The sequence below is a fragment of the Phacochoerus africanus genome, chromosome 6 (genome assembly GCF_016906955.1).
Source record: "Phacochoerus africanus isolate WHEZ1 chromosome 6, ROS_Pafr_v1, whole genome shotgun sequence".
Classification (NCBI taxonomy): Eukaryota; Metazoa; Chordata; class Mammalia; order Artiodactyla; family Suidae; genus Phacochoerus; species Phacochoerus africanus.
In genome coordinates this window covers 58,144,052-58,170,219 of record NC_062549.1, presented here as the reverse complement: position 1 = coordinate 58,170,219, position 26,168 = coordinate 58,144,052, and the positions used below count along the sequence as shown (strand labels likewise).

General features: G+C 37.3%; 1 protein-coding gene across 2 annotated transcripts in view; it reads left to right on the top strand.

Moving 5' to 3' along the window:
* Positions 1 to 26,168, top strand: part of PKIA (cAMP-dependent protein kinase inhibitor alpha) — a 102,734-nt gene that overhangs the window by 55,664 nt on the left and 20,902 nt on the right. For both annotated transcript variants that reach the window (XM_047783707.1, XM_047783708.1), the window contains one exon: positions 13,032 to 13,159. The gene's annotated coding sequence lies outside the window, so the exon portion shown is untranslated. The remainder of the gene's footprint in view (positions 1 to 13,031; positions 13,160 to 26,168) is intronic.

Sequence of the window (26,168 nt, the reverse complement as noted above, 5' to 3'; positions counted from 1 at the left end):
AGCATAGGAGTTCCCACTGTGGCACAGTGGAACTGCAGTGGCTACCGCAGTGGCTTAGGTCACTAAAGAGGGGCAAATCTGATCCCCAGCCCAAAACAGTTGGTTAAAGGATCTGGCATTGCTGCATCTGTGGTGTAGGTCACAGCCAGGGCTTGGATTCAAGGATCTGGCATTGCTGTAGCTGTGGTGTAGTTCCCAGCTTGGGCTTGGATTCAATCCCTGGCCCTGGGAACTTCCAGATGCTGAAGGTGCAGCCAATAAATAAATAAATAAATAAATAAATAAATAAATAAATATTCTAGCATTAACTCAGCTGGGGCATCACCAAGTATCAATTGTATAACCTTGGCCTCAGTGCCTCAATTTTCTCATTTGTAATATGGGAATAATAACAGGACTATTTCATAGGTTTATGAGGAAGAAAAATATATATACCCTATAAATATGTTATAAAACAGTATCTACAGTGTCTGGCACATAGCAAACATTATAGAAGTATCCGCTGCTGCTACTACTACTGTAATTATGAAAACTAAATGTTGAGAAAAATCCTTCATATAGTGGTATACTCCTCTGAAGATAAAAGATACTAAAATATTTAGAAATCAGATGAAATAAGGAAAGCCTGTAAAACACCCCAAGGTAAAAGATGATGAGGGTGTAAAAACATAGAAGCAAAAAAACAAAGTTTTTTTTGTTTTGTTTTTGTTTCCTTCTTTTTTTAAGAAGGAAAGGCCTAGAACAAGGATAAACACTATCCAGTGGCTATACAGACGTGGAAATTGCTGGTGACCTTCGTAAATAAAATTTCAGGACAGTGGGCAAAGAGATTGCTGTGAGAGGAGCCAGACGGCTGTAAATTATAGAGTAAATGGTTATGTCAGGAAACAATATATGAAGGTAACAATTTTGAGAAGCTCAACCACGAGTTGGATAAAGATACGGAGAGATCAGGGAGGGTTTCATGTTGCATGTATAGTTTTTAACATTTTCAGTAGGAATTATTAGTCTAGAATAAGTTTGAATTTTGAGGAGACTCATTCATAAGTAGACGGGTTGAAAAAAATGCATTGCTGTGAAGTACTTTCGGAGATGAGAGGAAATGAAGTACTATCTCTAGTGCGCAAGGCCTTTTAACTTTCATGCCCAAAGCAAAAGGGAATACAAAGATCCATGCAAATGCTAATGAACTAATGGATTTGGCTGTGGATTACTTACTGACTTCTATTTTCTAAATGAGATATGATGCAACACAGCCAGCTGCGAGTGAGGGAGGTAGAGAGCAGAGAGCATGGAGGGACATTTGAGGAGAGTGGGTAAAGTTTCTAAGAAAATAGTCCTTCAGGAGAATTAGAAAGAACTTACTGGTAAGTCAAACAATGTTTCCAGTTTTAAGAACCCATTTGAAGTTGGTGATCATTTTTTAGTGCAATACCCATTTGCCCTGCCACACAGGGATTTTTCTCCAGCTACCTGGATATAAGTTACAAAAAGGCAGAAAAGAATGCGAGAGAACAATCAAGAGAAAATACAATTTAGTGGGATTTTTTTAAAAAAACTCTTTCCTCTTTCCCCACTCCAATTCTGGGAAGCCTTCGCAGGTATAACTGTCCTCCCAGCCTCCAGCAGCTGTGACTGCCCCAACCAAACAGGACTGTACAATTCATATTTTAAATATATAAATGATGTTCAACCTCAATGGTTATCAAAAAATTCAAAGAAATGAAACATAGGTTTCCAGTTTAATAATTTAGTAAAATCAAAAATTATATATAATATCTTTGTTGGCAAAGTTCCTTGGTATAATTTGATTTGATCTTTTTATTTATTTATTTATTTATTGCCTTTTCTAGGGCCGCACCTGCGGCATATGGAGGTTCCTAGGCTAGTCGAATCGGAGCTGTAGCTGACGGCCTACGCCAGAGCCACAGCAACGCGGGATCTGAGCCCTGTCTGCAACCTACACCACAGCTCAGGCAACGCTGGATCCTTAGCCCACTGAGCAAGGACAGGGATTGAACCCGCAACCTCTTGGTTCCTAGTCAGATTCGTTAACCATAGAGCCACGATGGGAACTTGTGGTTTCATCTTTTTTTTTTTTTTTTGGTCTTTTCTAGGGCCGCTCCCGCGGCATATGGAGGTTCCCAGGCTAGCGATCTAATCGGAGATGTAGCCACTAGCCTATGCCAGAGCCACAGCAACGCGGGATCCGAGCCGTGTCTGTGACCTACACCACAGCTCATGGCAACGCCGGATCGTTAACCCACTGAGCAAGGGCAGGGACCGAACCCGCAACCTCATGGTTCCTAGTCGGATTCGTTAACCACTGCGCCACGACGGGAACTCCTAGTTTCATCTTTTGACGAGTAATTTGGCAATGTCTAGCAAGATAAAAATGTTAATAGCTTTTTACACATTAATTCTAATTCTGGAAGCTAACGCCAATAAAAAATTTATATCTAGAGCATTATTTTGTAAATAAAGGTGTTCATTGTCATGTCATTTATAATAAAAAATCAGAAACAATTTTAATTTTTAGCAATAGGAAGATAGTAAATTGTATCCATTTAGTAGAAAATTACACAGTTATCATATCTACAAGACTATGTGGCAAAATAGAATGATTCTTAAGAAAGAATGAAGAAAGCTGACTTAAAACTGCCTTGTGGCAGTTATTATGTAAACATATGAATATTTATTAAAAATTAAACCAAAATAAAGTTTTAAAAGCTCTGTAAAAGTAACGGGCATTTTGTTTCTTTTTTTTTTTTTTGCTTTTTAGGGATGCACCTGTGGCATATGGGAGTTCCCAGGCTAGGGGGTCTAATCAGAGCTGCAGCTGCCAGCCTACACCACAGCTCATGGCAACACCAGATCCCCAACTCACTGAGCAAGGTCAGGGATTGAACCCTCATCCTCATGGATACTAGTTGTGTTCATGTCACTTCTGTTGTGACACAGTGGGAACTCCCTCAATTTTTTTTTTTTTTGCTTTTTGCTTTTTGCCTTTTTTAGAGCCGTTCCTGCAGCATATGAAGGTTCCCAGGCTAGGGGTCTAATCTGAGCTGTAGCCGCTGGTGTATGCCAGAGCCATAGCAACATGGGATCCGAGCTGCATCTGCAACCTACACCACAGCTCAACCTGCACCACGCCAGTTCCTTAACCCACTGAGCAAGCCCAGGGATCAAACCCGCAACCTCATGGTTCCTAGTCGGATTCGTTAACCACTGCACCACAACAGGATGTCCTTTTTTTTTTTCCCTCAAAATATTTTTAACATGGTTCTTGTTATAATTTTTTTAATGGACACACCAGCATCATATGGAAGTTCCTGGGCCAGGGACTGAATCCAGTCGCAGCTGTAGCCTGCTGCAGCAATACTGGATCTTTTAACCCACTGCACTGGTCCAGGAATCAAACCCGCACCTCCGCAGCGACCTCAGCCACTGTACAGAGAACTCCAATTTTGCTTTTTAAGAGAAGCAATAAGGAATTTTTTTCTACTCCTTTTCTTAAGACTTTCTGATTATTGTTTCATTTTACATTTTGTTTCAAATAAAGTCAAAATTTTAATATAAGAGATTAGACTTATCTAACAGTTCATATTTATAAGTTATTTGGTATAAAAAGACCATATGTACTTTAGGTGCTTTAAAAATGTAATTTCAAGGTATGTTTGGTTTTTTTCTTTCTTAGTCTTTTCTAGTATGGAAATTACTAAAACTACCTAAAATTGCTAGCCATTCTTTTCTACTTTTCTCATTTTTATTAATTTATCTTGCCCTTCTCAGAAATGCTAACAAATGAATCTGCAGATGCATCTGCGAGTTTCTTAATCCCCTATTATCCACATTATGAAATCATTTTAATATGGATGCTTCCAGTATTTTCAGAGCTCTTTAGTTATTGAATTATACTTTGGCATTCTGTATTAAGTACCTATGTAAGTGTAAAATTTGGACTCAGCTTCTGGAAGCCTTTTGATTTCTTAGTTCAAAAGAAACTAAGAGATCCTTAGTTCAGCCACATGATCAACAATTACTGTATAGTAAGAAGTTCCTAAATTATTGGTTGATGGATGCCTGGAAGTTTTCTTGCCATTTCTCAGAAGTTCTCTATTAAACATACACACTCTCTCCCTCTCCCCCTCCCTCTTTCTCTGTATCTGTCCTCTGTCTCTGTCTCTCTCTCTCTCACACACACATGGAGATACACACATATTATGATTAAAAACAGAATCTGGCATTATCAAGTCTAAGCTTCTAATTCCAGTTCTGTAGGTTCTGGGCCATTTTACTTTAGGCAAATAACCTCATGTCTCTGAGCCTGGTTATTTTCATCTGTAGAATGAAGATTGCAATGATACCAGACAATTCTCAAAACACCTAAGGAAAAATGTGTTAAATAACTTACTTTATTTTAAAAAGTTAAGTAAAAAATTCCCTGATGATTCCATATGTAGCACCAATAAAAGTAACGTGGGGTTAGCCATATTAAGATAAAATATTGGGCTACAGTCATATTAAATGACATTATGTGGTCTAAACTTATGGAATACTTCTGAGATGGCTGATAAAAAGTAAGGCGGTGAGTGACCTTTGAGTAGCAAAAGACAGGGAGAGAAATGGCCTTTTCTCCATTCTATTGTGCCTCTAAGTAAAATGCTTGGTAATCAAGCTACAAAGCTATATGTCATATGGCTTCAGGCACCTACTGTGATTTACCCTGTGAAGATCAGATTTTGCTATGGAGAGGATTCGTAAAAGTAACACACATTTCAGTACCATTGGCAACCACAAGTACCAACAAACTCCAATTTGAATTGAGGAACCTACTATCAAATGATAGTATCATTTCCTTGTGAGTGTTTTGGGAAAAGATGGATAGGAAATGTATAAAAGTGAATCCTTTGTTGATTGAAATAACAATTCACCATTTTAAAGACAAAATACATTAAAGCTGTTATAGCATCTTGCATTGATATTTCACTGTACTTTAGACGCTGCCTGCAATCAATGTTTATAATTCCTGCCCTTTGAAATAGAATTATGATGCTTGTGGTATACATTAATCATATAAAAGATGAAACACTGAAAAGAAGTTCAGCATTAAAAGACAATTTGCTTTGATTTATTCAGTGGATTCTTCCAAAAAAGTAATACTGCTTGTTGAATTGGAGTTGGAGATCCTTTCAAAGTTACTTATTTTTTTCTTTAGCATCAGTATCAATGGAAGTAAAGCAAATTTACATATTCACTAAGAAATACAGGCATGGGGAGTTCCCGTTGTGGCTCAGTGGTTATCGAATCTGACTAGGAACCAAGAGGTTGCAGGTTTGATCCCTGGCCTTGCTCAGTGGGTTAAGGATCCAGCATTGCCATGAGCTGTGGTATAGGTTGCAGATGCAGCTCGGATCCCGCGTTGCTGTGGCTCTGGCATAGGCTGGCGGCTACAGCTAGGATTAGACCCCTAGCCTGGGAATCTCCATATTGCCACGGGAGCAGCCCAAGAAATGGCAAAAAGACTAAAAAAAAGAAAGAAAGAAAGAAATACAGGCACGGAATCAGAAAACAAGTAAACACAACTTTTTTAATAGACTTTACTTTTAGAACAGTTTTAATTTTACAGAAAATTTGGGAAGATATTATAGTGTGTCCATTTACTTCACTCATTTCTCTATTATGATCAACTTATATTAGTATGTTATATTTGTTACAATCAGTTAACAAATATTGATACATTTTCATTGACTAAAAGTCCACACTTTAGTCCACTTTCCTTAGTTTTTACATAATGTCCTTTTTCTGTTCCAAGGTTTCAACCAGGACACCACATTACATTTAATTGTCATGTTTCCTTAGACTCCTCTTAGTTTTGATAGCTTCTCAGACTTTCCTTGTTTTTGATGACCTTGGCAATTGTGAGTGCTATCGCTTAGGCTTTTATAGGATGTCCACTAGTGGGATTCGGTGCATTTTTTATGATAAGATTGGGATTACCATTTTTTATGATAAGATTGGGATTATTTGGGGAGGAAGACCACAGAGTAGAAGGGCTCTTCTGTCAGATCACATGACGTATACATAGTATCAATATGCATTCTGAATGCTGAGGTCAATCTTGATCACCTGACTGAGGCAGTGTTTTTCAGGTTTCTCTATTGTCAAGTTACTCTTTTCCCTTTTTCATACTGTACTTTTCGGAAGAAAATTAACATGCTCAGCCCACAACTAAGGAGTAGGGAATTATGTTTAAGATGGAGATTTGTCTATTCTCCCTCATTATTTATATATCCAATTTATTTATATAGCCAATTATTTATTTATATCAGAAGAACTCATGGATTTTTTTACTTTGGGTTATAATCTAAGTCTACTTTATTTACTTTGTTGCTCAAATTGTCTAGTCCTGACCCTTGTGAACTCTTTCAGTTGGCTCTTGTGCTTGATACTACTTTGAAGTCTCCCCATCCATATTATTTTTTTAGCACTTCCATACTTTCTGATGCTATATAGGCTTCTCTTGTTTATTTACTGCTCCAGTTCTAGAATCAGGTATTTCTTCAAGGAGAATGAGATCTTTTTATTGGCGAATGGTGTTACATAGCCAGATCTAGGTGTGAAGTGTGCTATTTGCTGCCGGGATGTTCTTGCTTCTAAGTCTTATCACCTGACAGAACAAAGATGTAAATGTGTGTATATTACATATATATATAAATATATATGTCAAATGATGTGTATATTAAGCATTATTAAGCTAAACATGAGTGTATATTGGTGTCTCCAACTTTAGTACCACAGAGATCATTTTAGCCTCATCTCCCATCTTTAAATTTCAACTCCAGCAAAACACTTGCCTTTTATAAGTGTGAAAATCAAATTATAGTGACTTTGGGAAGCCATATTATCTAGCAAATAATTCTTAAAGGGCAAGGTGTACAGCATCAAATTTTAATTTATAGTCAGCAGAATTTTCTAACACCAGTAGAGCTCCAAACTTCTGCTTCTAAGAAGATGAATTAGCACTTTTCTCCCAGGTTCTCCTACGCAAAGCTAAAACCCCGAGTGCTGAGACCGGTTCAGTAGGTGAGGGCTAAAGAACGGGTGCTGTGAAACTTAAGAAAAAGTTGACATAAAACAAGACTTAGAGACATTTATCTTAATCAAAGGTGGGAACCGGGGGACTCAAGGTCTCAGGGACCAAGAGCAACACCTCAAGAAACCACACTGCTTTTATTGTGCTCTTTAGGATGACATCAAGTGAGGAGGGGGCTGTAGGTGCAGGATATAGTTTTTTATTATTTTAAAAGTCTCATATCTGGTAGCTGGTTAAGCTTTTACTCTGACCTTTAGGCATTTAACAATCATTAACTTTGGGGAAGCCTGGAGTCAGCTGTCTATGCATAGCATCTAGAGAATCACCACTGTGCTTCCTATTTGCAGCAACCCATGCCTAGGTTTTCACCTTGTTCTCCTTGCTGATGCATATCCCTCTAACGACCCCTCATAAATCCGTGAGGCCTTGAGGATCCTCTTTCTCTTATTTTAACAGGACATTCATGCTGTGCCTATCTGTCTGCACAGGTCTGGCATGCCTAGACCAACGCATAATGTCCTCATTCAGCTGACCACATGAATAACTTATGCCTTTTGGTCTTTGTTCTTACGCTTGTTATTTACCAGCATGGTGACTGTTTTTCAAGCAGGAATTTAGGGTAAAGGTAAAACAGAACAAGATGGAGTTTTCAGCATAGAGAATAGAAACAGAGGCTAAGAAAAGATTGTAGAAACATGTCTCCTGACACCCGAGCATAACAACAAAGAAGCAGAGGAAGACACTGAAAGGTGGAAATGAGAAAGACTTACAAGGTATCGTGGGACGTGGGGAATGACATGGTATTGAGTCTCCTGTGTTTCCTATTGCTTCCTTCCAGTATATCCTAGAGAGGGCACCACAAGAGTCTCTGATCCATAACCACCAACAGAACAGACAAAAAAATCCCCCTGCCCCCCGAAAAAACCTATTATCTCTAGCCAAAGTATGTGGAAAGGGGTTGCTAAAAACAGAAAACTGTTTTGGCAACACACACACTAGTTGAGCCAAATGCCAACGGAAATATTGCATCCATCTCCGATGTCCTGAGATTTCAATTGAGCTGAGGGAGGATCTGATCTTCCACACCACCCCAGTCCTGCCCTCTGGAAGAGACAGTGCTCAGATTCCCCACTGGGGTTGTTTCAGTGTGGTCCACTGGTGACTGGAGCCCCCCCAGCCCCTTTCCATTAGCAAGCAGACTTAAAAAGGTAGTGTCTGATGGGCTAGTTACTACTGGGCTTCCCACACACAGGCTTGGGGCCCATTGGGGGCAGGGAGAGGCTTAGCAACCATCAATAATAAGATATTGCAAGTTGAAGCTAATAGACACTCCACTATTCCCAGCACCTGGGGTCAGTGAGACCCAGTGTAGCGCAGAATCACTATATGTATCCTGAGAAAATAAAACAGAATGAGATGGCACAGAGCAGGGCTAGATGGCAGTTCTCTTCTTCCCGCCTGGTGTCAGTGGGGTCTAGTAGGTAGTGAGCCTCTACTCACACCCAGCATCAACAAGATGGAATGAACGGGTGAGGAGAAAGACAGCCAAAACTTCTCTTCCCCCTCCCCTGGTGTCAAGAAATCTACTGGGGAAGCTTAACTTCCACTTCCACTTAGAGGCAACACGATAATATGAATGTTTCTACTTTGAGAGGGAAGGTGTTAAGAAGGGCCAGTAGGGGAGCTGAACTTCTACTTGATCTCTCTGCAATGAGACAGTGTAAATGCCCACCTTTGTTGGGGTATTGTTAGCAGGGCCCAATGGAAAGCTGTTCATAACATCTCCAGCCTTCATATTATGTACCTCAATATAAGAGGACTTTCTGCTAAAAAGTAATAATAAAGTTATGTGGGATCCAGGGTCATATAATACTCACAATGTTTAGAATGCAATTGAAAATTTCTCATGATACCAAGAACCAAGAAATCAAAAAATAAATGAGAAAAGGCAATGAATGTAACACCAACTCTATGATAAAACAGCTGTTGAAATGATCAAAGACTTTAAGCTGTTACATAAATGCATCAATTAGCAATCTCAATTAGCAATTATGTGTTCCTTGAAGGAAATAGGAAAAAATAGAAAATGTAAGCAAAGAACTAGAAGTTATAACAATAAAAACAAATGAGAATAATTAGATCTGAAAAATACAACAATCAAAATAAAAACCTTTCTAGACAGGCTCAAGAGTAGAATGGAGATGACAAAGAATAGAATAATGAACTTGAGAAGAGATCAATAGAATGTACCAAATGTGAAAAACAGAAAAATAGACTGGGAGTAAGAGATGGGGGAGGAGGAAGGGATGAGGGATGGGGAAGGAACAGGATCCCAAGAACTTATAAACAATAACAAAAGAAATAACCTTCATCATCAAAATCCCAAAATGAAAAGAGAGAGCAAGTAGGACTGACAAAATATTTAAATAAATAATGATTAAAAAGTTCCCAGTTTTTAAAAAGACATAAACATATGTTTATATTTAAGAATCTGGGGAATTCCTGTTGTGGTGCAGCGGAAATGAATCCAACTAGGAACCATGAGGTTGCAGGTTCGATCCCTGGCCTTGCTCAGTGGGTTGAGGATCTGGCATTGCCATGAGCTGTGGTGTAGGTTGCAGATGCAGCTCGGATCCCGAGTTGCTGTGGCTCTGGAATAGGCTGGCAGCAACAGCTCTGATTAGACCCCTAGCCTGAGAACCTCTACATGCTGCGGGTGCAGTCCTAAAAGGACAAAAAAAAAAAAAAAAACTGAGCAAACCCAAAGAAGAAAAATACAAAGGTAGCCATGCCAAGACACATCATAATTAAACTCATGAAAAGTAAAGACAAAGAAAAAAAAGTTTAGTGGGCAAATGGAAACAGTGCATTATTCATAAACACGAGTTCCAATGACAGTATATTTTTAATCTGAAACTATGGAGTCAGAGGTACTGGCATAACATTTCTTAAATACTGAAAGAAAAGAACTGTCAGTCACAAAATCACACATTTTATATTCACTTTCTTATTTGGCTTATATTAATGCACTACTAAGTCATCTTTCTATATCCAAGATTGCCATCACTCTTCTCCAGCAACATGCTACAGTATTTCCAGAGTGATCTTTCTAAAAGTGAAACAGTTTTTTTCTTATAAAAACACTTGCAACATTTCTCTCATCTCTTCAATGGATTCTTCAATGGATTCCCATCCTCTTTAGAGTAAAATCTCACATCCTAACTCTTTTTGTCTGTTTGAGCTGTACCAATTTGTTAGGAATGTACCACAGGTTGGGTGGCTCGTGAACAACAGACATTTATTTCTGACAGTTCTGGAGGCTGGAAGGCAAGAATAGTGTGCCATTATGGTCAGATGAGGGCCCTCTTCTAAGTCACAGCCTTCTCATTGTATCCTCACATGGCAGAAGGAGCTAGGGAGCTCTGTGGGGTCTCTTTTATAAGAGCACCAATCCCATTCATGAGGGCTCCACCCTCATGACCTCATCATCTCCCAAAGGCCCCACCTACTAATACTGCCACCTGTGGAAATTAAGATTGCAACATAGGAATTTGGAGAGACACAAAAATTAGACCATAGCATTTACTATACACACATGGACCATTCATGATCTGGTTTCTACCACCTTCTCTGTTGTCTTTTCTTATGCTCCAATTTGCATTTCTTACACTGATTATAAAGGGAACTCCTTTCTGATCTGATCCTTAGCCATTCATTTTCTTGAAACCATGAATTTATCTTCTCTTTGCCTCAAAAATGCACCCCTCTTTCATGCTGCATATCCATTTGAAGTACTGCCTTCAACAGGAAGCCCTGCTGATATCTCCTATATGCTTTTGGCCACAGCACGAATTAAAGTCTTGCTGGATCTTCCCATAGCACTCTGTAATAATCAGTCTGTAATTTGTACTGGAGGTATGGATTTACTTCTCTGGCTGTCCCAATCCGTTGAATTCTAGATGGCAAGATAATGGTTTTAGTAATGGCAGCACTTGTACCTAGCTTAATCCATGCCATACTTTAGGTGTTCAATAAATGCTTTTTGAATGAGTAAATGAAGGAATGGTTGACTTGAAATCTTAATCGTTTTACTTTTTAAAAATTTGTCAAAAGACACCCAGCAGTCTTCCAGAAGGTTAGGGACTTAGGTTCCTAGACTTGATTTAATAGAGGAAATTTTTACTGACACATTGTGCTTGAATACCTCAAAGTAAAATCATCAGCCCAGGAATTTAAGGTTATCTGTTTGGGTTTGGAAGCCAGTAATTAAGAACTTCTGCCCCCACCATATTAGATGGTATCACTGCTCTGCTTATATCTCCAGCAGTCATCATTCCAGTATATACTGATAAAGTCATACTATCACCTGCAATTATCCACCTTAGGGCAGGCCGGAGGTGTCCAGGAGGTAATGTATCTGGGTATAGCTTTCAACCAGGGACAGAGGCGGGTGGAAGATAAGAACTTCAAGTTTCTCACCCTTTCTTGGGATGACTCTGAGGAATGTCCTATAGCATTTCATAGAACTCCCCTGAAGATATCAGTTCCCTGCAGGAGTAACCTGTTCAGTAAGGCACCTCTATTGGCTCCCTTTCATGCCTCTATTCTCAATTCCCCCTCCACTTTTGAGTTGTCTGGAAGCACCTCCCAAATGAACAGTTGGCATTTGAATTCTTACCTCAGGTTCTGCTTCTAGGGGAATTCAACCTAAAACAATCCCAATTTATAACTTCCTAACAATTCAGTGCTCTTTACAGGGTGATTATTGGTATAGGTTCCAAGGCATGGCACATTATGTGTCACTCCTCCTAGATCCTAATGTTTTTAAGCAGATAGGAAGACCTTGAAGGAAAAAAAGTTTATGTGAGAATGACCAATGGATAAAGGCAAGGAGAGACAGTGCCATTTGTTTTCCATTAATGATCATGTGAAATGTATGGCAGATGGTCTGTAACAGGTGTGGTTATTATTTAAGAAGACTGCTCCCTTGGTTACTCAGAAAACTGCTATTATTATGGAAACACGACCTCACAACTTTATTGCTTCACTTGATGATGAAGCCTTTTTCTTTACATCTATCTTTCTTTCTTTCTCTCTCTCTCTCTTTTTTTTTTTTTTGTCTTTTTGCCATTTTCTTGGGCCACTCCCATGGCATGTGGAGGTTCCCAGGCTAGGGGTCTAATCAAAGCTGTAGCCACCGGCCTATGCCAGAGCCACAGCAACTCGAGATCCGAGCCACGTCTGCGACCTACACCACAGCTCACGGCAACGCCAGATCCTTAACCCACTGAGCAAGGCCAGGGATCAAACCTGCAATCTCATGGTTCCTAGTCGGATTTGTTGACCACTGAGCCATGACAGGAACTCCTAACATCTATCTTTCTAAATCATTAAATAGAAGCCAACAGATTTATTCTCTCCTCACCACGCATCACGAAAAAAGACACACATGCACACGCACACACACACTTTTTGTGTATGACGGTGCTAGGGAAGGCAAGCTTGTAGTGCATATGTGCAATAGATGACATTGTACATTACAGGTCTGTGTGAAATATTCTTCTGTAGGTTCCTGTATTTATTTTATGAATAATTAAGTTTAGCCAAATCAATACTTTTCCTGAAGGGCTTGGTGAATACTGAAGGGAGGAAGTCAATTTTAAAGAAAACAACTTAGAAACTTGCCCTCACTTGGACCTTAATGAACAAAGGACAGCTAGTCCTTTTTTGACGTCTTTGCTTGGCTTGAAGACACAAAATGCACTTGTACTCTTGTCATAATGTGTTTACTTTGTGAGTACTCAAATTTATAAACTGTGAATTTCTCTTAAGTTAGACTGTTTAGAAGGTATATGCTTGGATGTTTACTTAAAACTGAAAAATTGAGATCTATATGTACAAATAATTTCCCTTTCTCTTGCTCTCTTCTTTTCAGTTTCCTGAATTTCTGTGAAGGCCTGGTTTCCCCAGAGGAGTGATTTCTGGTAGAGGTCTGAAGGTCTGATCCAAGGGAAAAAAATCCAGTATAGCCAATGAATTAAGGACAAGAAGGTTTCCAGTCAGGTAGGGACACTAAATCGCTTCCATTTAACCACCTTAAATAAAATGTGCTGATAGCTGGATACAACATAACTTCTTGGAAAAAGGTAGATATATAACCTACCCTGCAGGGAAGCTATTCCCAATTCCCCTGAGGCTAAGGTGTTTATCAGACAGTACCTTGGGGAAAATGAATACAACAACAGTATGATGCTTTTTTTTCCATTTTTAGCTCATTGTTGCCAAGTACACAAGGTGATCTTGGTGCCTGTGGTTTAATCCTACGAGGTTAGACATGTGGAATAGCAGATGAACCTTTTTGGTATTTTCTCCCAAGTTGATTCATTTTCATAAGTTGTTTCCATGATCTTCTAGTTGCTTATCAAAGTTAAGCATCAAGTCTTCTAAGTGAGGAACAGTCCCAGTCAATGGTGTGTGGATATCAGCTTGGTTTTTATTGGTTCTTATTGACCATCTTCTTGGTCTTGGCACGAAGATTTCACATAAGGAGTTTGAGAGAGGAGAAATGGGGCAGGGGAAAGAGGAGTTTTCATTTACCTATGCATGTCAAAAACCACACTAGCAATTTTACTTCATTAAATTGTGTGATTTAAACAAAACTTAGGGTAAAGAGAACAATAAAGAGATCTCATTATATGGCAGGACAAAAGATAGCAGTGACATCAAAATCAGAGCCTATCTGTCTCATTTGCCATTATATATTGAGTGTTAACATAGCACTTACCCCCTAATCAGTACTCAATATGATTTTCTTTGAAAGAATTATGGATGAATGAATGAAAAAAGTTAATATGGTCGAAAAAAAAATTTTTTTTTTCCTTTTTAGGGCCACATCTGCAGCATATGGAAGTTCCCAGGCTATGAGTCAAATTGGAACTGCAGCTGCTGGCCACAGTCCCAGCCATGCCAGATCTGAGGCACGTCTGTTACCTGCACTTCAGCTCGTGGGGATGCCTGATCCTTTAACCCACTGAGTGAGGCCAGGGATCAAATCCACATTCTCATGGTTCAGGTTCATAACCCACTGAGCCACAAAGGGTACTCTGAAAAATGTGTTTTCTTGTGTGCTGCTGCCTGTATTTTCAGGACCCAGCACTGTAAGTGATGCATAGAATGTAAGCAATAAAATTTGTGAGAAGAATGAATGAGTCCTTGCAATTCTAAGGATAATTTTAAGGCCAACACAGACCCCATTTGCTAAGGTCTATGACAAGTGTACCCTTGAAATGAAAGCTTGCATCTCAGCTATCAATAGAGCTGACAAAATTTATCTAGTTTTAATCATTGACAGTTCATCCCATTGCATTTAGGCATAATACCTACAAGAGATATACTGTTAAAGGTCAATTTAAAAAAAATGTACAAGCTAAAAACTGAGAAATATTCAGTTTTATTCAGCGGACATACTGGGGACATAAGCCAGGAGACAGCCTCTCAGATAGCTCTGAGGGAGCGTTCTGAAGAAGTAAGGAAGGGGCCAGGATAATGAGTTTTTGCAACAAAAACCAGGTAGTCGGAATATCAGAAGATTACTGCTGATAAAAGAAATCCGACATCTCAAGTTAATGAATTTAGCACTTTTCTATGCATGGGAAGATGTAAGAAGTCATTGAAATCATTCCTTTGATATGCTCCCTAAATATCTAGGACTAGTATCCCGTTTTCTCCATCCCGAATCCCCTCAGGATGGGGAGGGGGGAGGGGTGTGGCTACAGTGGATGAGCGCTTGATGGACTTTCTATACTAATATGGCAGGCAATATTCTTTGTCCACATAAATGGCTTGAATATGAATAGAAAATCCTTTGACTTGCAAAACATGATTTTTGGAGCAGTTTTATAATGACAAAGTTAAGGGCAATTTCAGAATCACTAGCTGCTAAAATTGCTATTTATACTTTTCCACCCGTAGACAATAATCTGCTATTGCCATCTTCTGTTTTCCCAAGGGAGAACAAAAGCCATTTAATTCAAAAAGAAATGTAAAATTTAGCACAATGCAGCTTCCACAAAACCAAACACATACAGACACACACACTCACAGACTCAGATATGAAGTAATCATCTAAAATAGGACCCTGGAACTCATTGCAAAATAAGAAGAAATCTACTCATATTTGATAATTTATTCTTTTATTAATATTTGATATTTATATGTATTTATTAATAAAATTCAGAGTTGCTAGATGGATAAATAGTTTTGTATCAGTACTGTCTTTGTATGTATTTAACAATAATGTGTGAGATTGTCTCCCCTGCTCCATCCTTTTCCTGTATTCTCTTGGGGGCAGAAGATGTAATTGTTAATTATTTTTTAAAATTTCTAGGTAAGTGATACTAGCACTAGTATCACTTAAATAAAGATGGCAAATTGTCTCAAAGCAGGAGGCTTCATTATGAAACAAAGTTCTCATATGAAAGGAAGAATGTCATAGCTGAAATATTTCAACTTACAAAATATTTATGAGCAAATATGTATATTGTTTCAAAATGGATTCTCTTCTCTATAATTAATGTCTAAGGGGTGTCTAATGGGATTTTTATTTTTAAAATATTATTAAATGATATACAAAAGAATATTTTCAATTTTAGTAAGCTATGAGAAATAATAAAATAAACTCCTGCAAACACACCTTCAAAACTAAGAATTAGAATTAAAACTGCTGGATCTCTCTTTTCTCTACCCTGATCCCACCTTCCTGCTTTCATCAAAGAAATCATTTTGATCGTAGCTTTATGTTCAACATTCACTTAATTTTTTTTTCTTTTTTGGCCACCCTGTGGCAAATGGAGTTCCTGGGCCAGAGACTGAACCTGCACCATAGCAGTGACCTGAGCCACTGAAGCTACAGTGACAATGCCAGATCCTTAACCTGCTGTGTAACAAGGGAACTCCTCTTTATTATTTTCATTGTTCTTTAAATACATATGAATAATCCTTTGTCAAATATATATGACACAAATAGGCTGTGTCTTGTCTTCTCACTTTTTAAATGTTGTGATAAATAACAGCTGGCAGTTTTAATGAAATCAAATTTATTTTTTTACCTTAGTGCCTTTTTGTCTTAAAATGTCCTTTCCTAGCTTATGCTGTACAGATTTAGCTTTTCCTCTGAAAGTTCTAGTGTATCTCTGTTCTATATTCAAGCCATTAATGCCTCTAGAATTGACTTGTATGTATTATCCAATGTCTTTGTTTCCTTATGAATAATTAAGTTTTCCAGGATCATTTTAGAACAAATGGGTTTTTTTAGTGTGTCTGAGCTATTGTTGGCCATTTGACTATTCCTATAAATTTCAGAATAAGCAGTTCTGCAAAACCTCTAAGTATTTCTATTGTAATTGTACTGAATGTATAAATGAAGCTAGGAAAATCTGCATCATTATGATGAATCTTTCTACCCATAAACAAGATACAGCTCCTCATTTACTTGAGACAGACTTCTTTAATATTTTTCAATAAGGTTTTGTTATTTCCTCCATTAATGTCTTGCACATCTTTATTTAAATCTATTCCTAGGTAACTTTTTTAAAATTTTAAGTGATTTTTAAGTTCTCTCTTGGTTGCTGGATTATAGAACACCAGTAGGTTTTTGCATCTTGAGCTTATATCTAATCATCTTGCTAATATTATTTATTAGTGAGAGAGGATTTTCTTAGCAAAGAAGAATAAATGTAAAAATTGTTTAAATGTTATGGGTCAGCTCAGGTCACTAGAACTTTCTGTGGTAATGGAAATGTTCTTAGTGCTGTCCAATTCTGTAGCCATTAGTCACGTGTTTTTTTTTTTAATTTAATGTAAATCAAATAAAATTGAAATTTAGGTTCCTCAGTCAAACTCGCCCACAATTCAAGTGTGTAATAGTCACTTGTGACTAATGGACACTATACTGGACAGTGTACCTCTAATCTTTTAGACTGCAGAGCCATGCAGATCTGGGATTTTGTCATTGTCAGTGGCATAGTGAGATTTTTCATGTGACAGTTATTCTCTTGTTAAAAAGAGAAGTTACTTAACCGAGTCATCCCTAACTTTTTGAAATAATTGTATATTAATCTGTATCAATCTTCATATTCAAAATCCACTTGCAAAATTATATATTATTCCCATGATAGTTGTCTTTATTTCATTTTCGCTACTATCATGACCTTACAGATTTGTTTTCTCTTAAAATCTCATATTTATCCATATAGAAATGCATCTAGTTATGTTTTGCCATCTTATAAGCTCTTCCTGTAATTCAATCTTTATGAGCCTTATTTCCTCTGATTTTAATTTCTTAATATTTTGTAAAAAAAAAAATTAAGAGATCACTGTTAATCTCTTTTTTAAACCATCTATACATTTAAACAGTGTGTTGCAATAAGAAATAGTACTGCAGTCAGAAGACCTGGTTTTTAGTTCTACCATAAAAATAAATTATATGTGCATTCAAGTAAGTTATTTCATATATAACGTTTAGTTTTATTCTAAAATTGTTACGATTATTTAGAAAACTATGCTTGAAATATGATGATTCAAAACCCATAAAGCTTTTGAAATCTATTAAAAATCTATAAAGAATTCAAGTATTTCACTTTTTCCCTGATTTGATATTAAACTGTAATCCTTCTTCCTTCACTTAAAGCATGTCGTAGTGGTGGTTGGCACAAAGACAAAACATAATGTCTAAATATTGTGTACTTGTATTTTAATTGAATACTGTTGTTTAAAATTGTGTCTTACCTAAATTCTTGATTCCTTTTTTACAATTTTTCCATTCCCCATGCTATTGCTGCAGCCAGTCACTCATGATAGACAATTATTTCCCACTCTCTTTTCTAAAGCTCTATTTAAAATATCAAGTTTCAAATTCTCATCAACTCAGGAAACTTTGAAAAATGAGCTTTATAATTTCTAGCATTAATATTTTGTTTCATTGGCCACCAGGACACCATACTTTTCTAAGATTTCTCCCTTCCTCACTTGCCATTTCTTCTCAGTCTATGTTGGTGATGCCTCCCCTTCCTCTACATCTGTCAGAATGCCCTCATATTCATTCCCAGCTCTCTGCGCTCTCTGTCTACCCTCATACTCATGAGTTTTAATCTAGTCCCAGTACTTTAATAGGCAGATAATTATGACTCTTAAATTCATACTTCCAGCCCTAACCACTCACCTACCCTCCTGACTCCTAATTCTAATTTCCCACTAAATATCTCCAATCAATGCATAATGGACATTTCAAACTTAACAAATAAAAGTCAGTATTTTGTTTCATTCCATCCCTTGCACTCTTGTTTTTCTTGGCTCCATGACTCATCTAGTTGTTAAGGCCAAAAGTGTTAGAGTCCTCCTGAAATGCTTATTTTCCCACAATTCCTACATCCAGTCCATCAGAAATTCTTGCCCTCTCCAACTTGAAATTACATTCTTTTTTGTTGTTTTGTTTTGTTTTGGTTTGGTTTTTTAGGGCCGCACCCGTGGCATATGGAGGTTCCCAGACTAGAGGTCAAATCGGAGCTGTAGCTGCTGGCTTACACCAGAGCCATAGCAATGCCAGATCCCAGCCACCTCTGCGACCTACACCACAGCTCGCAGCAATACTGGATCCTTAACCCACTGAGCGAGGCCAGGGATCAAACCTGCATCCTCATGGATACTAGGCAGATTCATTTCCACTGAGCCATGATGGGAACTCCTGAAATTACATTCTGAATCCATCTATCTCTCACCTTACTCTCACCATCTTAACCATCATCTAATGGAATAGGCAGCCTTCTCCATAGTCTTCCCACTTCTCTTGCCCCAATCCTTAGAGTCTATAACCAATAGATTAGCCAGAATAATCTAAAAACACTCATAAATCAGATCATATTATTTCTCAAAACCCATTCTGATCCCTTTTAGACTGAGTTAAGCTGCCTCTTTCTGCCTCACATGCTTTACTCCATATCTCTCCCGCCCTACTTGCCAATTTCATTTGCCACTACTATTCTCTCACACACTCACTTCCAGGTTTTCTTTCCACAATGGCTTTTCCAACATCAGGCCCCTTTACCCTTGTTATTCCCTAAAACCTGGAAGCTTTTTAAAATATCTGTTAAGATTCCTCCAAATGAAATCTCAGAAGGCATTTACATTTCACTTTGTAGAGACATTTGGTAGAAGATATTTTGGCAAAGAATAGATACATTTTACCTTGGAAACAGTTCACCATCTTGCAGTTTCCAAGTTAGTTAAATAATAAATGTGAATTGATAAAGCTAAAACAAACAAATTGGAGTTGGTGAGACATACATGTTTTAAAGTGAACTTTGAGGAATTGTAGACATGCGAGCTACACTATGGCTTCAATATTTAATGTACAAAAATCTGCTGAGGTGTTTTCCAAATACCCATTATCCCCTACAGAGATTCTCAGCAGGAAATCAGCACAGGGCCCATGGCCCTGAATTTTAACACAGTTGATTCTGTTACAAATGGTTTGAAGAGAGCCCTTTCAGAGACACCATGCTGGTGTATTTGCTCAGATACAGGAGACCAGATATGACTACTAATGAGCATGTAACTCACCAATGAGATGCTACTGAGAATCAACAGATGAGTTAAAAACCAAGTGACAAAAGAGGAAGAGACTCCAATAAGGACCAATATAGGTGTTATTCCCAAGTACTCTTGGCTAGGAGTTTTTTATTTATTTTTATTTGTTTTTTGGTTAAGTATTAAAATATATTAAAAACATCATAAACTTTGTTTTATATATATACACACATTTATATATATGTACTGATTTTTTTTGGTCTTTTTAGAGCCGCACCCATGGCATATGGAAGTTCCCAGGCTAGGAGTCAAATCAAAGCTATAGCTGCTGGCCTATACCACAGCCACAGCACAACCAGATCTGAGTTGCATCTGTGACCTACACCACAGCTCACGGCAACTCTGGATCCTTAATCCACTGAGCAATGACAGGGATCAAACCTGCGTCCTCCTGGATACTAGTTGGGTCCGTTACTGCTGAGCCATGACAGGAACTTCAGTTACATATATTTTTGTTGCTATAAAATCATGTGTTTATGTGTCATAAATATAGAAGATATAGATATGTAACTATAGGTAGTCTAGGTTCATTTCTTCAGCTGGTACTTCTTAACATATTGTTTAGAAAAAAAAAGATACCTGTTCATCCCTTTCTTCATCCTCTTTTTTTTCATTTTTTAAAGTTTTATTGAAGTAGAGTTTATTTATTGCGTTGTGATAATTTCTGCTGTACAACAAAGTGTTCATCCCTTTCTTTGTCTCTTCCCTTCTTGGTCAGTTTTATCCATTAGGTGAGGTAAAGTAACCCTTTGCTGGCATGGGGAAGGTGGGCATTCGAGCAATCACAAAGGTTTGGCATTGGGTCTCAGAGCCTAAGAAAGGGGGGAAGCTGTCTAAAGAAGGGAGCCTACCATGGATTATTGACATCTGATTGGTGTGAAAGGGCATCTGCATGAGGAAGTGGCCCAATATCCACTCAGTACAGATAGTCATAACCTGCCCTAGGTGGAGAAAAGGGATGGGATGGGAGGGTGGCTGTATAAGAATTTACTTAAATACAGGAAGACTTATCAAATAAGTAAGGATATTAAGGATATGGTAATCAGTGTTTTTTAGTATCTGAGGAGGGAGTTAAAATATGAAAAAAGGCAAAAACTAGAATGAACTCATTGGTGTTGAAGGAGAATGGAAGATATTAATATGAACTCATGATTTTCAGTATACAGACATTATAGTAATATACATATGGGAGTTCCAGTTGTGGCTCAGCAGGTTAAGAACCTGACATAGTGTCTGTGAGGATTTGGGTTTGATCCTTGGCCTCACTCAGTGGGTTAAAGATCCACGAGCTGTGGCATAGGTCACAGATGAGGCTCAGATACAGTGTTGCTGTGGCTGTGGCATAGGCCGGCAGCCGCAGCCTTGATTCGACTCCTAGCCTGGGAGCTTCCATATCCTGCAGGTGCAGCTGTACAAAGAAAAAGAAATAAACATAAACAATGTGCATGTGAGTATGAGGATATAAATGTTCATGAATATTTATTTTCACATGTGGATATGTATATGTGTACATAAATTCCCTAGTGTGAAAACCTAGTACCGCTACTTCCCAAGTGCAATGAATAACCTAGTATCTAGATCTTGGTTTCTAAATACTTTCCAGTTGAAGGAACTAAAGCTCTTTGGAGAAATGGCTGATTCCAGAGCTACCATAGGGAAAGTCTAAGATGATAGTAGAAAGTGTTACTGTTTCATGAAGCAAGGGAGATGTCAAAGAATAATGGGGAAACATCAAGAACATATAAGCCAAATTGAAGGGGTTTCCACTGGTCAAATCTTGAATATTTTAAGGCTCAGAATAAATAATGATAGAAACACATTGTAATCCATTGAACAAAATAGGAGTCTGTGAGTTCATAGTGATATAAATAATTAAATTGGGTAAATTACAAGTTGATGCAGACCAGGATATCTACATCATTACAAAGTGCCTTACCACAAAAACTATTAATAATGAAGGAGAAAAAATAACTTTACAATGGAGAAGACTAAGTGATATTCCTTAATCAAATGAGTAAAATAATGTTCCAGTAAGGTTACAAGTTAAAAGTTTGCCAAAATTGTTGGATAGGATGCAATGAGAAGAACAGAGCTTCACCACTGTGTTCTTCCTGTCAACTTCCTGTATCCTGAATCTACTCAAGAGACAAATACAGGCAGCTAAATCCTATACAATAACTAGTCTGTAATCTTCAGAGTGTTCAGGTTCATGAAATTCAAGGGAAGCTTGAGAAAATTTTCCAGATTAAAAAACTAAAGAGACAGAACAAGTAAATGCAGTATGTGATTCTGGCCTGAACTTTTTGTTATGAAGAACATGATTGGAATAACTGACACAACTGGAAAGGGGCCTGAGGATTAGATAGCCCTGTAGTAATGTGTCAGTGTTCATTTCCTGACTTTCATCATTATATTTGGATGAAATATGTTTGTAGGAAATACTAGAGTATCTGGGGGGGACATTGCATTGTGTTGGCAGTTTACTCTCAAATGGTTTTGGGAAACAGATTATTTTTATAGTCACCTTTCTGTGATATTCGAGATTGTTAGAAAAAAAATAACAAAAGAAAAATGAAAAGATCCCTGAGTCAGGTAATCCTCCTTTTCCTGGTGAGTCACATAGTTAAAAGTTCAGTTTACAATGACAGTCAGCTGTTCAGCCTATTTGTGCTAATTGCTCTTATTAACCACACAGCATCTTATATTCTACTTGAGGTTTTTGGTTTTTTCCTAATTATGCTTTTTTTTTTTCACTCCATCAAATATCTATGAATTTGGCAAAGTCCTCAGTATTAAAATGAAATCAATAAGATTCATACAAATGAAAATAAGTTTTTAGAGAAATTTATAAATTTCTACCATTCGAATTGGAATAAGTTGACATCATATTTATAAGGGGAAAAAACTATAAGGAACACTCACTCTCAGAAACTCAAAATGATTGCACATATTTATCCTATAAGAGGTCTAAGACTTTATGTCCAAACTTAAATGCAACCTTTAAAATCACAATTCATGTAAGGCCATGTAACAACTGGACAATTCAGTAGGCAAGTTAAAATAATTCTTGTTTTCAGTAATTTCTTATGTCAACATAGAATACTGGAAAACTTACCTTTAACTCCCATAAACCTGGGCAGTTATTAGTTAAAAGCAAATGTGTTGTCCTTCTGGTCCACACCTGGTTATAAATAGCAGTAAGGCTTGAGAACACCCCTGGACACTGAGTGGGCTTTCTAAACATAGCTTTTCCTTTCTCTAAAAGTATTTTACAAGAATGCTAAAACATGGTCTTTAAAACACAGACACTTAGGTGAGTGATTTTTAGACCTAGAAAAGATTTGAAATTTTTTCTTAGCCTAGGAACCCATATTTTAGAGGCATAGAAACTGAAGCCCAATGAAATTAAATCTTTTGCTCAGCATCAAGTGGCAAACAAGTAATGATGATGGCACTCAAGCCTCTGTCTTCTAAATCCACTGAATGCAGCATACGACAGATTGCAGTAAGTGTCTGCTCTCATTGCCCTCAAAACCACATTCCTTCTGCACCTCATCCCTCTTCCTTCTTTAAGAAGATGATAACATTATTTGCAACCTTTGGCTATAACTACTTTTTTTTAAATTTTGCTACTTTTTTGATAAATGCTATTTCTATGTTTGAAATATAAGCATTTTCCTTCCTTCTTATAACATCTCTGCCTGCATTTATGATCTTTTATTGTTGACCTATTGAATAGCAATAAAGTACAGGAACACATCTAGTAGAGGAGTTAAGTGTTGGGGGCAAAAACTGCGTGGGTAGAGTTGACATACCTTAAAGGGAGATGGGGAGAGAGGGAAGAAAACAGAAATTTTGTTTGAAAAAAAAACAGTGGCAAGTTAGACAGTGTTTAGCTAAACTTAATACACTATAGCTTTCCTTAATTTAAATTCCAGGTTAACTTCCATTGTGTGCATTGCCACTGACTAGGGAGTAAACATGGCAAAAAGATTTTTGTGTACCACTGTTTTGGGTTAATTTCCTAAAGATTTCTCAAAGACTTCTAAAAAATAAATTAAAAGACAACCATCTTGTTTTTAACTTATTTTCTCTTTGCACTTTAATAAGTTGATAAATGGCATTTAAACTCAATAGTTATTATTAATTCTGTCCCACAATTTTAAAGGCACTAGGACTGTGTGTATGTGTGTGTGTGCACATATTTGCTATCAACTAGTATGCTGCCTCTGCAACCAGTAAAATAAAATCCTGATCAAAAAACTATTATCATCTAGACTAAAATCAGATTTGATAGAAGGGACAGCCATTGGTAAGTTTAAAAGTCACTCTAGGTGATTATACATGCAGCAGGGTTATGTCTTTCTTTAGATGAAACACTTTGGTGAAATTATAACCAAGCATGGCTCTAATTTCATATCTGAGACCTGTTTTATTTAGAGTTCTTTGGAAAGTGCTTGTTCTATGTTTTTATAGTCTTTGGATGTGCTATAGCAGTATCAAAAGTGTGAATTAATGAACTGATATGCAAAAATGAAATCCTAGGGGATAGGATAAACAAAGTCTCCTAATTATCACTCAGATAAGTTTGGTTGACACAAAAATGGGAATTAGATCTCAGTTCATTGTAACATCCTCATCAAATGAGTTGTCTTTATTTGTTAAAACCAGTGTTTAGCACTTTAGTGTCTTGAATGTTCCTGATAATGAAATAAAAGTCAGAATGGTAATTTTCAATAGTAATAATAACAGAATTGATAAGAGAAATACTCAAGATTGACAGTAAAGTGACTTTGATAATCTAAAAAATGTCATAAAGTTTCTAAGATAACATCTTGTCTCCTGGAAAAAAAATGTACTTATTTATTTTTGTGGCTTATAAACATTTTCTATTTAGTTTATACAGAGATTTTACAACATCTTTTATCTCATATTTTCAGGTATTTTGTTCAGTAGATGATCTCAGTTTGAAACTACTGATTTATCTATCCATTATATAATATGTAAATATTAATATGTATTTCTCAATGACTAGTTTAGTGCTTTCTTAATTACTTGTTTTTACTTCATATTGCTATCCTTCAACATCTCCTTTTCCCAGTGAAGATCACGTTGTTGACTTCAAAGAGCCTGAAAAATCGGCCATTTAAAGTAAAGGTGTGAAAAATCATTAAAATAACATATAATGATGGTACAAAAGAAGAATATAAAACATTGTTCTGAAGATCATTTCATTAATAAAGAGATTAATCAATAGTTCTAACATTGACATAATAAAAATGAAAAACATTAATTATAATACTGAGCAATGATATTTTCAATAAAGGCAGATATTAAATATTGTTTCCCATCGGAAACTAGTATATGCAAAGCAGATAAGTTGGCAATGATTATACATATATTTAAAACATGTCTATAAACACAATCATAGAAAGTATTTCTTTTTGTCTGAAAAGAGGCATATTGAAGTGTTTCAGTACTGCTTGAACTGGAATAGATATTTAGACCCTACATAGAAAGTCTGTGATTGCAGAAGAGCTGATATTAGCATGTATATGAATGTGTTTTTAATTAATCTATTTTCATTCATTCGGAAAGGAAAAGAATGCCAAATTTACTTTGAATATGGCATTGTGATATGTTAAAATTCCATTCTTAAATTTTTGCTGCTGTTGCTGTTCCTTTAGCATTCACCAAAGAGTACTGTCCTGTCATTCATTCGAGTTACACATCTAGAAGCAATCCCAGGATTCTCATCATAAGGTCCCCTACCTTCATGCTCCCCACCCAATAAGTCACAGATTCCTGGCTCTCCTTTATATCTGAAAGCTCTCTCCAAGGTATACCTGCTCTGTCACTCTCAGGGCCCAGGGTCTCTGCCTCAGCCTCCTATTGATGTCAGTTCTAGTTCATTGTGAGCAGGGCTATGTTTAAACCTTCCTCAGTCATAGATAATTGCACTTTTGGAAGCTTCACCCTAAATGTTGCCAAATGCACTAAAATGTACCCTCATCTCATATTCAGTATAATTTATCAATTACTAAATGAAAGCTGAGTATCATTGCAGTTGATGAGTTATATTAGTGTTGAATACATTTAATTAAACAAGTTGTTTACTCAGTTTTACAGATTTGTTTTCTTTTTTTCTTTCTTTCTTTCTTTCTTTTTTTTTTTTTTGGCTTTTGTCTTTTTAGGGCTGCCCCCACAGCATGTGGAGGTTCCCAGGCTAGCGGTCTAATCGGAGCTGTTGCCGCCGGCCTATGCCAGAGCCACAGCAACGCCAGATCGGAGCCGCTTCTGCAACCTATACCACAGCTCACGGCAACGCCGGATCCTTAACCCAGTGAGCGAGGCCAGAGATCAAACATGCAACCTCATGATTCCTAGTCAGATTCGTTTCTGCTGTGCCACGACAAGAACTCCCTGTTTT